Below are 13732 nucleotides of genomic sequence, written 5' to 3' on the forward strand. Positions count from 1 at the left end.
TCTATTACTTTTAATATTTTTGTTCATACAAAAATAATACACTTGGATCTTCATAACTATATTTACTAAACATTTCTATGAAGATCCACTGTTGTTATCATCACATTTTTTGTATATTATAACAGCAGGTGCAAGTTTAAACTAGAAAACTCAAAAGGTTTACTGACAAGTTTAAATTAATCTCTTTTCAGAGATACACTTTTTTAAATGTAGTTTTAGTCTTAGTTATGTTTCCGGTTCATGAAGTATTTTCATCTATATATGTATTTATATTAACCCAAATTAACGATAATGTAACCCCCTATCAGAAAAATAAAACAACAGAATGTAAACCGAGTAAAAATGATAAACACTGTATGTTCGGTTGCTTTATTATTTATTGTTTTACCAATATATTGTACCTATACAATGTGTAAAGCTACACATTTTAACATTCAAATTAATCAGATTTAAAAGTTTGTATCTCTTTTTATTATTTTGAATAATATTTAGTAAAAGTGTGGGTATAAGACATGTTCACTGCAATCATATTATTAATGTGTTTTATGGTAAAAGTTGAACATGAATAATTATTGTGTTGACCTATCGGCTTGAAGTTTTGATACGTTAGGAATTTATTAATATTACACCTACTGGTAATTGGATGCTGTAAATAGGAAAGGAGGTGTTGTTTGACTTGCAATAAAAACTGCTTAAACAGTTGCTAGCAGCTTCTATTTTGCTACTTGTTAGATGGTTGACAAATCATTAGCCATATTCTGTAAAATGTCTTGCATGTGGATATCAAGGACATATGTACAGTGCCATGTTGTTGGAAGGAGATTTGCTTATATGGGGAGGGATATTACTACTCATTTGGCATGTAGGTTTAGGAAAAATATTTCTGGATGTAAATTTAGAGAGCAAAACCACCCACCTGGTCAAGTGACTAAAAGACAATGATTATTTTCACGTTTGTTAGGAATTTCTGCTTTTCCTGAGTACTAACAATTGCAAGGCAGTGCAGACCCTGAGACTGAGTGAGAGAAAGGTTTAACCAGATGACAGATAGTGCTTACATTTACATTTACAGATAGTAAGGAGAGATTGATCTAAAGTGTTGGATATAAATACTGTTAATGTTAAGAGCATTAAATGGGGCCCATTGTATCCCAATCATACAATAATCAAATAACTAATGATTAATGTAATAATAATAATAATAATAATAATAATAATAATAATAATAATAATAATAATAACAGCATGATAATGCCGATGTTGGTATAGGGAGATGCCAAAACTGCATGACCATGCATTCTGACAGGACCTAAGATTGGTGACTCCCATATACTCGCACAAAGCAACTCCTAAAACTGCACTGTATATCAAGGCAGCAGTTAGGGTAGAGATTGAGAAATTGTTGAAGACATTTCTCAGATGTGCACAGGCATGACAGCAGCAATCAATCTGATTTATAAAAGATAAGGTGCTCTTCCAGGACAATGAAAAGGGTGGCAAATCAAGGGCAGACTGACTCTCTGAATCACAGCCATGTCTCAGCAATTAATGCAATAGCATCTCCAATTCACTCGCATACATACTTGTCACAAATCATTTCCTTTATAGTCAGATGATGTATTTACAACTGATTTGTTGTAGTTAAAACTGCCCTTAGTGTCAGGTGTGCCCTGTATTCATCTGACCTTCGTTTGTCCTGCGTATAGACAGATATGCAAACCTAGGAACACAGCACAATAACCGGAACACCTACAGTTTACTTAAGGGGATTAAAAGCTGCCTCAGGTTTTGAGGCATTATTTGATCTGTGGTTACACAGTTCTGTGTGATAGAATAACAGTTATTTTCAGTGTTATGCAACAGTCTATTAGGCTGTTGCCAAAATAATTCTATTGGCATTGGCATAGTTTTAGGTGGCAAACTGTCGACCAGTCAATCATGCATACAAGAGCCTTGGCATAATGGTTTAAGTGTTTGAATACTTAATTTCAGTCCTGACAATGGATTGTATTTATAATGCTCCTGACAGTTACTGGTAGAACTGCAATTAAGGTAAAAGTGAAGAGAGAGAGATACTTGGAATCTGCTGCTATAAAATCACCCAGTTGGTATTTGAGTAACAGTTTGTTAAAAGTGATGTTGCACATGACAGAGGTGAAATTTCAGTAAGGGTTATCTTGATAGGAATATGTTCATATAAAGATAACACAGACAACAATGTTTTTCTGATAACAAACAAGCTGAAACTCGGAGCAGCTGATTCAAATTCAGCGCCGTTCTGAGACACGGGTGAGGGGAGGAGCCAACAGCACAGCAGAACAACGCAGTTAAACGAGGCAGTCTTCCCAGCGACAGCGAGTGGGAGAAGTACAGGCATGGAAAAGTACACAGCAGTTTAGAAGCAGTAAGGAGAAATTGCATCTTGAATTGCTTTAATCAGAAAACAGAGGACATTGGGGAAACACAGCAGCAGCTCAAAGTCAAACAGCCGCGTGTGTTTTTCTGATAACAAACAAGCTGAAACTCGGAGCAGCTGATTCAAATTCAGCGCCGTTCTGAGACACGGGCAAGGGGAGGAGCGGACAGCATAGCAGAACAACGCAGTTAAACGAGGCAGTCTTCCCAGCGACAGCGAGTGGGAGAAGTACAGGCGTGGAAAAGTACAGAGCAGTTTAGAAGCAGTTTGAAAGCAGGTTGACGGCTTCAGAAGAAACTAAACTTAAAAAAAAAACCCTCAACATGGTCTTCAAGCCAGTAATCTGTGACACCTGCTTGATGTGGGAAATCCGAGAAAACCCAGCGGAGCTAAACCAAGTGTGCGTAAAGCGTCGCGCGATCCAGGATTTGCATAAACTAGTAAGGATGCTAGAAATGGAGCTGGAAGAAGTGAGACAGCAACAGGATCTTGAGGAATTGGCACACAAACAATTCATGGAAGTCTGCATCACCCCTAACAGACTGAAAGCCACCAGGGAGATAGAAGGTCAGAACAGCTGGGTTCAGGTAGGCAGAAGCAGGGAGAAAAAGAAACAAAACCAACAGAAATCAAAACAACCAACAGATTTGAGTCACTTCAGAATTATGATGAGCAGAACCAACAACAAGAGAATGAAAGGAACAACATCCAGGACCCTACTCACAGTGGTGACCAGACAGCAAAAAGAAGGGAGGTCATGATTGTTGGGGACTCCATATTGAGAAACACAGCAAGTTCAATTCGAAGTTTGGACCCCCTTACTACAACAGTGTGCTGCCTTCCGGGAGCCTCGGTCAAGCACATCACTGAGAACATGGACAGGCTCCTAGAACGAACATGAGACGATCCGGTAGTAGTCGTCTACATCGGTACAAACAACATTGGAAGAGACAGACCAAAATCCCTGCAAAACAAATTCAGAGAATAGGAAGGGAATTAAAAGAGAAAACCAAAACTGTGGTATTTTCTGGTATAGTACCGGCACCTTGCAAAGGACCATATGGACAGCTGGAAATAATTAATCAAAACGCATGGCTGAAGACGTGGTGCACACGGGAAGGCTTCACGTATCTTGATCATTGGACCACATTCTACAACAAGGACTATCTGTATAGACGGGACGGACTTCACTTAAATAATAAGGAAATCAGTCTACTTGGAGAAAAAATCCTTGAGCAGGTTCAGAAGCATTTAAACTAGAAAGGAAGGGGGAAGAAATCAACAAAAAAACAGAAGGGAGACCGCATCAAAACAAGAACAATAACGCAGGTAAGACAACCATTAAATTTATTTATCTAAATGCTAGAAGTATCAGAAACAAAATTCTAGAACTTGAAGCTACTGCACTAACAAGTAACTATGATGTGATAGGTGTTACTGAAACTTGGTTGTCTGAGAGTGATGGGGACGAATATAATATTTGTGGGTATACACTGTATAGGAAAGACAGGCAAGACAGAAGAGGAGGAGGGGTAGCGCTATACATAAGAAACAGTCTTTAAGCCCAGGTGTTAAACATGGACAAAGAAAATAAAGCCAAATCAATATGGGTCAGAATAACAGACAAAAATTCAAAGGGCATAATAATAGGAGCCTGCTATAGACCGCCAGATTCAGATGGTGAGCAAAATAATCTGTTATACAATGACATTAGAAATGCGTGTAGCAAAGGAGAAGCCATACTAACGGGGGATTTCAACTTCCCCCATATAAAATGGGAAAATCCGGTGGGTAGCACGAAGGATGAAATTGAAATGGTGGAAATGGCAAATGACTGCTTCCTAACACAATTTGTCACGGCACCAACTAGAGGGGAAGCATGCCTTGATTTAGTCTTTTCAAATAACGAAGACAGAATAACTAAAACAGAGGTCAGAGAATCACTGGCAAACTCAGACCACGAAATGGTCTCATTTGAAGTGTTTTTTAAATCCCCAAAAGTAATGACTAAAGCTAAGGTTTACAATTTTAGAAAAGCAAACTATGAAGGTATGAAACAGAGACTAACAGAAGTAGATTGGAGTAAAATAGAGAAAACACCCACAGAAGAAGGATGGTTGTTCTTCAAAAATATAGTAGTAGAGGCGCAAAACAATTACATCCCTAAAGTAGACAAATCTAAATGTAAAACTAAATTGCCAAAATGGTTTAATAGAGCTATTAAAAAAAAATATTCAGCGAAAAAAGGCACTTCATAGAGCATTAAAAAAGGACCAAAAAGAAAGTACGCAGAAAGAGTACACGGAACTGCAAACGCAAGTCAAAAAGGAAGTTAGAAAGGCCAAGAGAGAAATAGAAATGAACATTGCTAAGGGAGCTAAAACCAATTCCAAAATGTTTTTCCAATATTACAACAGCAAGCGAACATTCAAAGAGGACATTAAATGTTTAAGAGATAATCGCAGATGAAGAAAAAAAATAGCAAATATATTAAATGATTACTTTTCACAAGTTTTTACAAAGGAAGATACTGACAACATGCCCCACATGTCATCCCGTTCCTATCCAGTTTTAAATAACTTTAGCATAACTGAGGCAGAAGTGTTAAAGGTACTAGGAGCGCTTAAAATAAACAAATCCCCTGGGCCGGATGAGATCCTCCCAGTAGTACTCAAAGAAATGAAAGAAGTAATTTACAAACCGCTAACCAAGATCATGCAGCAGTCTCTTGACACAGGGGTGGTACCGACAGACTGGAAAATTGCAAACGTAATAGCGATCCACAAAAAGGGAAACAAAACTGAACCAGGTAACTACAGACCAGTAAGCCTGACTTCTATTATATGCAAACTTATGGAAACTATAATAAGATCCAAAATGGAAAATTACCTATATCGTAACAGGGTCCTGGGAGACAGTCAACATGGTTTTAGGAAAGGGAGATCTTGTCTAACTAACTTGCTTGATTTTTTTTGAGGATGCAACATCGATAATGGATAATTGCAAAGCATATGACATGGTTTATTTAGATTTCCAGACAGCTTTTGACAAAGTCCCGCACAAAAGATTAATTCTCAAACTGAACGCAGTTGGGATTCAAGGAAACACATGTACATGGATTAGGGAGTGGTTAACATGTAGAAAACAGAAAGTACTGATTAGAGGAAAAACCTCAGAATGGAGTGTGGTAACCAGTGGTGTACCACATGGATCAATATTAGGTCCTCTGCTATTCCTAATCTACATTAATGATTTAGAGTCTGGTATAGTAAGCAAACTTGTTAAATTTGCAGACGACACAAAAGTAGGAGGAGTGGCAAACACTGTTGTAGCAGTCAAAATGATCTAGACAAGATTCAGAACTGGGCAGACACGTGGCAAATGACATTTAATAGAGAAAAGTGTAAGGTACTGCATGCAGGAAATAAAAATGTACATTATAAATATCATATGGGAGATACTGAAATTGGAGAAGGAATCTATGAAAAAGACCTAGGAGTTTTTGTTGACTCAGAAATGTCTTCATCTAGACAATGTGGGGAAGCTATAAAAAAGGCTAACAAGATGCTCGGATACATTGTGAAAAGTGTTGAATTTAAATCAAGGGAAGTAATGTTAAAACTGTACAATGCACTAGTAAGAGCTCATCTTGAATATTGTGTGCAGTTCTGTCACCTTGCTATAAAAAAGATATTGCTGCTCTAGAAAGAGTGCAAAGAAGAGCGACCAGAATTATTCCGGGCTTAAAATGCATGTCACATGCAGACAGGCTAAAAGAATTGAATCTGTTCAGTCTTGAACAAAGAAGACTACGTGGCGACCTAATTCAAGCATTCAAAATTCTAAAAGGTATTGACAGTGTCGACCCAAGGGACTTTTTCAGCCTAAAAAAGAAACAAGGACCAGGGGTCACAAATGGAGATTAGACAAAGGGGCATTCAGAACAGAACATAGGAGACACTTTTTTACACAGAGAATCGTGAGGGTCTGGAATCAACTCCCCAGTAATGTTGTTGAAGCTGACACCCTGGGATCCTTCAAGAAGCTGCTTGATGAGATTCTGGATTCAATAAGCTACTTACAACCAAACGAGCAAGATGGGCCGAATGTCCTCCTCTCGTTTGTAAACTTTCTTATGTTCTTATACTTGAGTCAAGGTGGTAGACTGTAGACAGCACATATGTAGGGAAGATAAGCCTTCGTTTGTTGGAAGAGTTTGGAAAGAGTTTTGGATACGAAAGGCCAATGAAGGCACTGTTTAGCCTGGACAATCAGAAGCATTTATTTTGAAAGAAAGTATTGTGTTTTGTTTGAACCTTTTATTTTGGCCCCTTTGCCTTATTTCTTTGCTTGGCTTATTTCAGTGTTTGTTAATAAATGTGTGCAGATAGCGTTTTCACTGCCGGATAACACCTCCTGCCACTTTGTTATAGTACTAAGAATATAGATTTTATGAAAAAAAGTCTTCAGTGTTTAATGTAAGCCTGTTCCTTGTAATGCTACTGAACAGTAATTATTTAAATAAACGTTATTAAAATTGTGAGAATATTTTAAATACGTGTTCATTTAATCAACCTGTAAAGTGCCACAACAAATCCTGCCTGGGCCTTTAAGTCTTTTGGCCTTTTGGAATGAGACTTTTTATGTTGTTGTCATTGTTTGTGACTGATAACAGCGCACTGATTATCAAGATAAAATAGACTGGGATCCCTTTTCTGGTCACATCACACACATCATAAAAAATAAGTGTGTGTCAAAATAGTGCATTATGGGAAGGCAACACATTGTTTTGGTTTGCTGAAAGTCATTGTAAACATAGCCACTGAGAAGAAAAAAATACCATATACTGTTTAATATCCAATGTATGGTACTGCAAATAACATATACTAAGCATGTAATCTAGTGTTTTACCACAACATTGGCTATTCTCTAATGTGATTAACTTTACATTTATCTGCCCCTAGTGGATGTCAGAAATATATCTTTAAGAAATACCACACAAAGCAATTGTGGAATTACTAACATCCACAGGGTATTGCGGGAGACAGGTTAATGATTGCCCTCTGGTATACAAGCTATACAGGACATATCTGATAGCTCTCAAAAAAGTCATCAGGATGGGATGACTGAAACAGAAAATGAAATACAAATTGATTTTAAACAACTTGAAGAAATCATTAGTAAATATAATTGTGATATTTCAGACCTGCACAAAGTTGCTTCTGAATGACATACAAACAAAATAAACAGTATTCACACATAACAGGAATTCAGGAAACAATATCTAAAATAGAAGAAAATAAAATGAAGAGGGAGAAAAACATTTGATGTGCCAGCAAGATAACTTGATGAGTCCTTGTGTAGATTTATTTTACAGCTCATTTCTATTTTTAAACTGTTTTGTTTTAGTTTTAGTGTTTATAATTGTGAAAATCTTGAAAATGCTAGTTCATATAAAGTTCAATAAAGAACATAGAATAAAAAATATAACATGCATCATGTTTAAAAAAACACCAATCTAGTATAATATAGCTCTGGGTTACTCTTCTTATATATCTGGCAGTGTCTACTACCCAGTCAAAAAGGCTATAGATTATAATTACCCGAATGTTCTAAACTTTGTAAAAGATTGCATATTATACAACTTAAATGATGGTATTAGTACATATTAAACATCTATTTTCTCTAATAGGCACAGCTTTATATTATCCACTCTCTGAATAGTCGATTAATAAAAGCATGAAAGCATCTTCATTGAAATATGAATACTTTTTGCCAGTGGACCCCTGTTGTTTATTATCTACACCAATGACTTAGATCAGGAGATAATTAGCAAATTTGTCAACACAAAGCTTAGGGGAGTGGTTGATACGCTTACAGCCAGCCAGGAAATCTAAAAAGATTTAGAATGCATAAAAAGTTGGGCTTAAACGTGGCTAACATAATTCAGTGTCAACAAATATGAAGTGTTACATGCATGTTACAAACATGTAAGATCCAAATACAAAATGCCAAAAGTGTATAGTACAGATCCAAGGTGGTTTTGATGAGGTTGTATAATGTTGTGGTGAGACCAAGATTACTGAGTCCAGTTCTGGTTACCACAGTGCTAAACATTGTGGCCCAGGACGGAGTCCAAAGAAGGACTTAATTGACAGAGCTACAAAGAACTGAATCTACTTAGCCTTGAACAAAGAAAAATTAGGGGGGTGAAGTCATTAAAATCTTAAAAAGGAGTTGGCATAGTTAACCCAAACCAATATTTTAAGCACAGTACGGAAACCAGGACCAGAGGAAACAGTTGGAAATTAAGTGGAGAAAGACTTAGGACAAAGGGAAGGGGACACTGCTTTAAGCAAAGAGTGGTGATGGTATGGAAAAAGCTACCTAGTCATGTTACTGAGGCAGAACTTAAGACCCAACTTGACAAAATTTTGAGAACAATCAGCTACAAGGGATTGTCTACCAGTATCTGTTGTAACTGAGGAGCTTTGGTGCACCTAGTTCCGACATTAGTAGAGTCACACGACAAATGCTTAAGGAAAGGCAGCACCTGTGTTGAAAACTGGAAGAAAGTGGGGTGGAAGATGTCAGGCTGCCCTTCAAATCAGTGATATTATGGGGCAAGTTCAGGTTGGAAGAGGGGGTCTTGGTCTCAGTCCAGCTCCTCCTACATGGCACAAGGCAACCCCAGCTCAATGGAGTAAGCTGGTAGTCAACGAGGTGAAAAAGCAGGAGGCGAGGATCAGGTGTGTAAATGCTGCTTCCCAGGCCAAGCAGGGAAAAAAGATGAGATGGGAAAGTGTGGCACAATGCAAGATTGGCTGGCAAGACCTGTGGACAGTGGAACAGTGCAGGATCAGTTTCCTCATCAGATCAACATATGATGTTCTCCCATCACCACAGAACCTAAACCTCTGGGTGGGTGAGGATTTCTCATGTCCTTTGTGTTCATCACCTGCAACATTGAGGCACATTTTGATAAGATGTAAGGTATGGCTTAGCCAAGGACTGTTTACTTGGCACCATGAACAGGTGCTGTGGTGTTTGGCCTTAGCATTGGAAGACAAGTGTAACCTGACCAATAAGTTGCCTCCAGTTCCTTCAAAGCATTGCACACAAAAGACAATATTCCTCCATCCAGGAGAGCAATCACCAAGAAAAGGTGTTAAAACCAAGCCTCCACCAGGACACCTGGAAGCTGCTACATTGGAAAATGCTGGCAGATGTTGGATAACAGCTTATTTTTCCACCTGAGATTGCCACCACTAACCTTCAACCAGACATTGTCTTGTGGTCTGGATCAGCGTGCCTTGTTCATCTTGTAGAGTTAACAGTGTCATGGGAGGATGCTGTGGATGAAGCGTATGAGAGGAAGAAACTTTGGTATGCTCAACTAGCTGCTGAAGTGGAACAGCGAGGATGGAGAGTCAGAGTCTAAACAGTGGAGGTGGGTTGTCGAGGATTTGTGGCACACTCTACAACCGTGTTTCTCAGAGATGTCGGGTTCAGTAGTCAAGAGTTGCGTCGCACAGTGAAGAACTTATTTGAAGCAGCAGAAAGGACTGGCTGTGGTTGAGATGGAAAATATTTTTAAAATATCACTTTTGTTAGTTTCAAACAAATTAGGATTTAGTGACTGTTAAGGTTGATTTAGTTTTTTTGTCCATTCACATAGCTACAGTATAACGTTGTTGAAAGGCACAAATCAGGGGATGGGTATAAAAAAATATCAAGGGCCTTGAATATCCCTTGGAGTACAGTCAAGATGATTGTTAAGAAGTGGAAGGTGTATGGCACCACCAAGGCCCTAGATTAGGCCATCCCTCCAAACTGGATGACAGAGCAAGAAGGAGACGGATCAGAGAGGCTACCAAGATGCCAATGGTAACTTTGCAAGAGCTACAGGCTTTTATGGCCAAGACTGGTCAAAGTGTGTATGTGACAACAATATCCCAAGCACTCCACAAATCTGGCCTATATGGTAGGGTGGCAATAAGAAAGCCATTACTCAAGAAAGCCCAACCTGAACGACCATGACAACACAGCAAAAGTGGTTTGAATGACAAACTGAAATGAGAGGAAATCTTGTTTGATTAAAAACGCTGATGAAAATCAGTTGGTCTTGTTTTTTTCTCAGAGTTTGCTGACTGGTTCACTGACTGACTGCCTTATTTAACATTAGTGGCAGGAAAACGTTCTCGCCAGTTTATTAATTGAGTTAACGGGTGGTGGCATTAGTAACTAACCACTGTTGTCTGGCTGTGGGAAAACGCTTTCCATGGGGAGAAGGAGAACAGAAGTTTGGCAGCATTTTAGTTTTGATCGATCGTTAAATAAACCTATCTGTAAGGTAATTGTTGATCTTTGAAAAAAACAAGAATGGGGCTACAGGCTATCTGGGAAGAATACAACCAATCTAAAGAGATATTTAACAAAGCAGCATCCGGACATTTCAAAAAAGGTAAGTGAAATATTAGAAATTCTTATTAAAGTCAGTTTATGTGCTGTATTTCTAAATTCACTTTATATTTGAATGTACTGATAATTGTATTTTTTGGAATTAAGAGGACACATGGCTAGAAGTAGCTACTGGGTGGTGTACAAAAACTATTACAATTGAATTGCATGTGTGTGTTATACAATAGCCTATCTCTCTCTCTCTCTCTCTCTCTCTCTCTCTCTCTCTCTCTCTCTCTCTATCTATCTCTCTCTATATATATATATATATATATATATATATATATTATATATATATATATATATATATATATATATATATATATATATATATATATATATATATATATATTATAGATCACTCAAGATGAGATCTACGAAGTCACTGCAGAAGTTGAGTTCTCTGAAAGAACTTCTCTTGCCTTTTGCTGAACACACAAAAGCACTTCAGAGTGACACAATGTCTCTCTCATTGGTGCTGCCAGCTCTTATTGATCTCCTTTCGCATCTTACTGAGTATGGTCACACCAGTAACTATAGAGATCTAATTGCAGATGCATACAAAATCAAGACTAACAAGGAAGAGCGTTTTTTTTTTTGTTGTTTTTTAGATCCAACAGCAGCTAATTTTAATCCACTTGTGGCTGCAGCCTGCTTCTTAGACCCTACTGTTGCTGTAGAGACACTCATCGACAGTGAAGACAATGATTTGCAAGAGGTGCTGAAGAAAGCTGAAGAACACATTGCTAATTCAGCCCAAACTCTTTCTGACAATGACAGTAGCACAGAAACAACTTCATCTGCTGAAGGATCCCAAAGTTGTCCCTCTCCAAAAAGAGCCAGATTCCATTTCTTTTCAAAAGTACCACAGAAGTTACCAGTTTCAGCATGTGCTCCTTCAGTCAGGCATGAAATCAAGAAGTACAAGCAAATTGTGTCAGAGCTCTGCAGCGATGATCCAAATGGAGTTACATTTTGGAAACCACAAAGTTCTGTTACCTTTCTAGTCCTAAAGCCGTATGCACCTGATTTACTTGCCATGCCAGCCTCTCAAGCATTTGCTGAAAGAGTGTTAGCGTTACTGATGATCTTACACAGGGAAAAAGAAACTGAGCCAGAGTTCAAAAGGAAAGATGTGAATTTTTTTAAAAATGAACACTTAAAGTTTCTATTTTGTATAACTTAGATTGTATCTTGGTTTTAAATATAAACACTCAAAACCTCTACCATCCAGGTTTACTTTAAAGTGTGTACTCCAGTTATCTAAGGAGTTGCCTCTCTATAACAACTCCTTAACTTTTTGTAGGGAGGGAATTTTTTTAACCTTAAATATAGTATCCTAATAGCTCCATGGTAGAGGAGATTTCTAACTCTACATAATTCATGACAAATATGCTGTATTTTTGTTTTTTCCAGCTTTAAATGCTTTGCAACTTACAAGGGCTCTTAATATGGTCTGAAATATGAAGATTATTCTGACACATTTAAAAGAATAAATATGTCAAATAAATATTTAAAATGAATAAGTGTATGAGTTGTTTCCTTTAAATTATTCATATTGCTTCCGCCTAATTTACTTGCTCTTTAAATTGTTTTGGTGTGTACTTTAATAGATAAGGATTTTTTTCCCCAATTGCCAATTGTTTTAAATTCATCTGTGCCACAGTGAATTTGAGTTATGCTGCTTAAATAGATGTGTTGTATTGCTAGTCTTAGAATGCATCCCATTTTTGTATTCTTTCAGAATAAAGCCCTTTTTGTCCCAGCCATCTGTGCTTGTTTATTTTACATGTACGCAGAGGTAGAGCTTCAGATCCTGTAGAGCTTTCAGTGTGCATGGTCGCTGGTTCGCCTGTTACACAAGCTTGGGTACGGTTTATCATAAATGGACGGCTGTATTTTCGTATACTTAAATTGTGATTGACTATAAAGTAATGCATTACGACTTACTTATTTAGCAGTATCAGACTTCATTTTTCAGTCTGCTTCAGAACTATTAACATTGGACTTGACAAGAAAAATCAGTAAGGAAGAAAAATCAATATTGTATTAGACTTCTACGACAGTATCATTTTGGTACATTTTATTTGCTAAAAAAACAAACAGCAAAATTTGTAGTAAAGGACATTTTAAAATATCACTTTCTCCAAGAAGCATCATTTATTTTTCATTTCAGTAGATATTAGTTGGTTTCTGACTCAATTTTAGTGCTTTTTTTCTTTTTGACAGCTTGCAACAACATGTGTTTCAGCTTAAATATTAGAAGCCATTGAACATTCAAACAATTAAAAAAAAAAAAAGCCTACAACAGGTGCATGGATGTTTGTAAGAATTGCATTTATTTATGATTTTCACGTAAATTAGCATCTGACCTGAAATTCATTCACTTCCTAAAATGTTGCACTGGAAGCCAGGGTCAATTATTACATTAGAATCTAAAAGTTTTCCAAAAATTATTTTAATTTACCATGCAGCAATGTAAATCTGTGTGTCTAACGGCATTTGTGGGCTTATATATTTTAGTTCTGTCTGTTTTTTCACACTCAACTGTTATAATGTTGCAGTTGTGTTGGACATTATCAAGAAATAATTGTACATTATTAAATACTATTGTAAAATGTACAATTTAACCAGTATCTTACTTAGTTTAATAGTGTATATTTTATATGTGCACTACATAACTTACTCTAGTTAGAACAGGCTACTAATATAGTAGAAAGAAATACAGTGGGAATCACATGTTCCAACCACAGTGACGCCAAATCAACCGTCACAATTTCTGGCACAATCAGAACAAATTTAGGGCTTGAACTAGCTGCTGGTTCACAGTGCCTACCAAATTTGATTGACTTATGA

The sequence above is a fragment of the Polyodon spathula genome, chromosome 3 (genome assembly GCF_017654505.1).
Source record: "Polyodon spathula isolate WHYD16114869_AA chromosome 3, ASM1765450v1, whole genome shotgun sequence".
NCBI lineage: Eukaryota > Metazoa > Chordata > Actinopteri > Acipenseriformes > Polyodontidae > Polyodon > Polyodon spathula.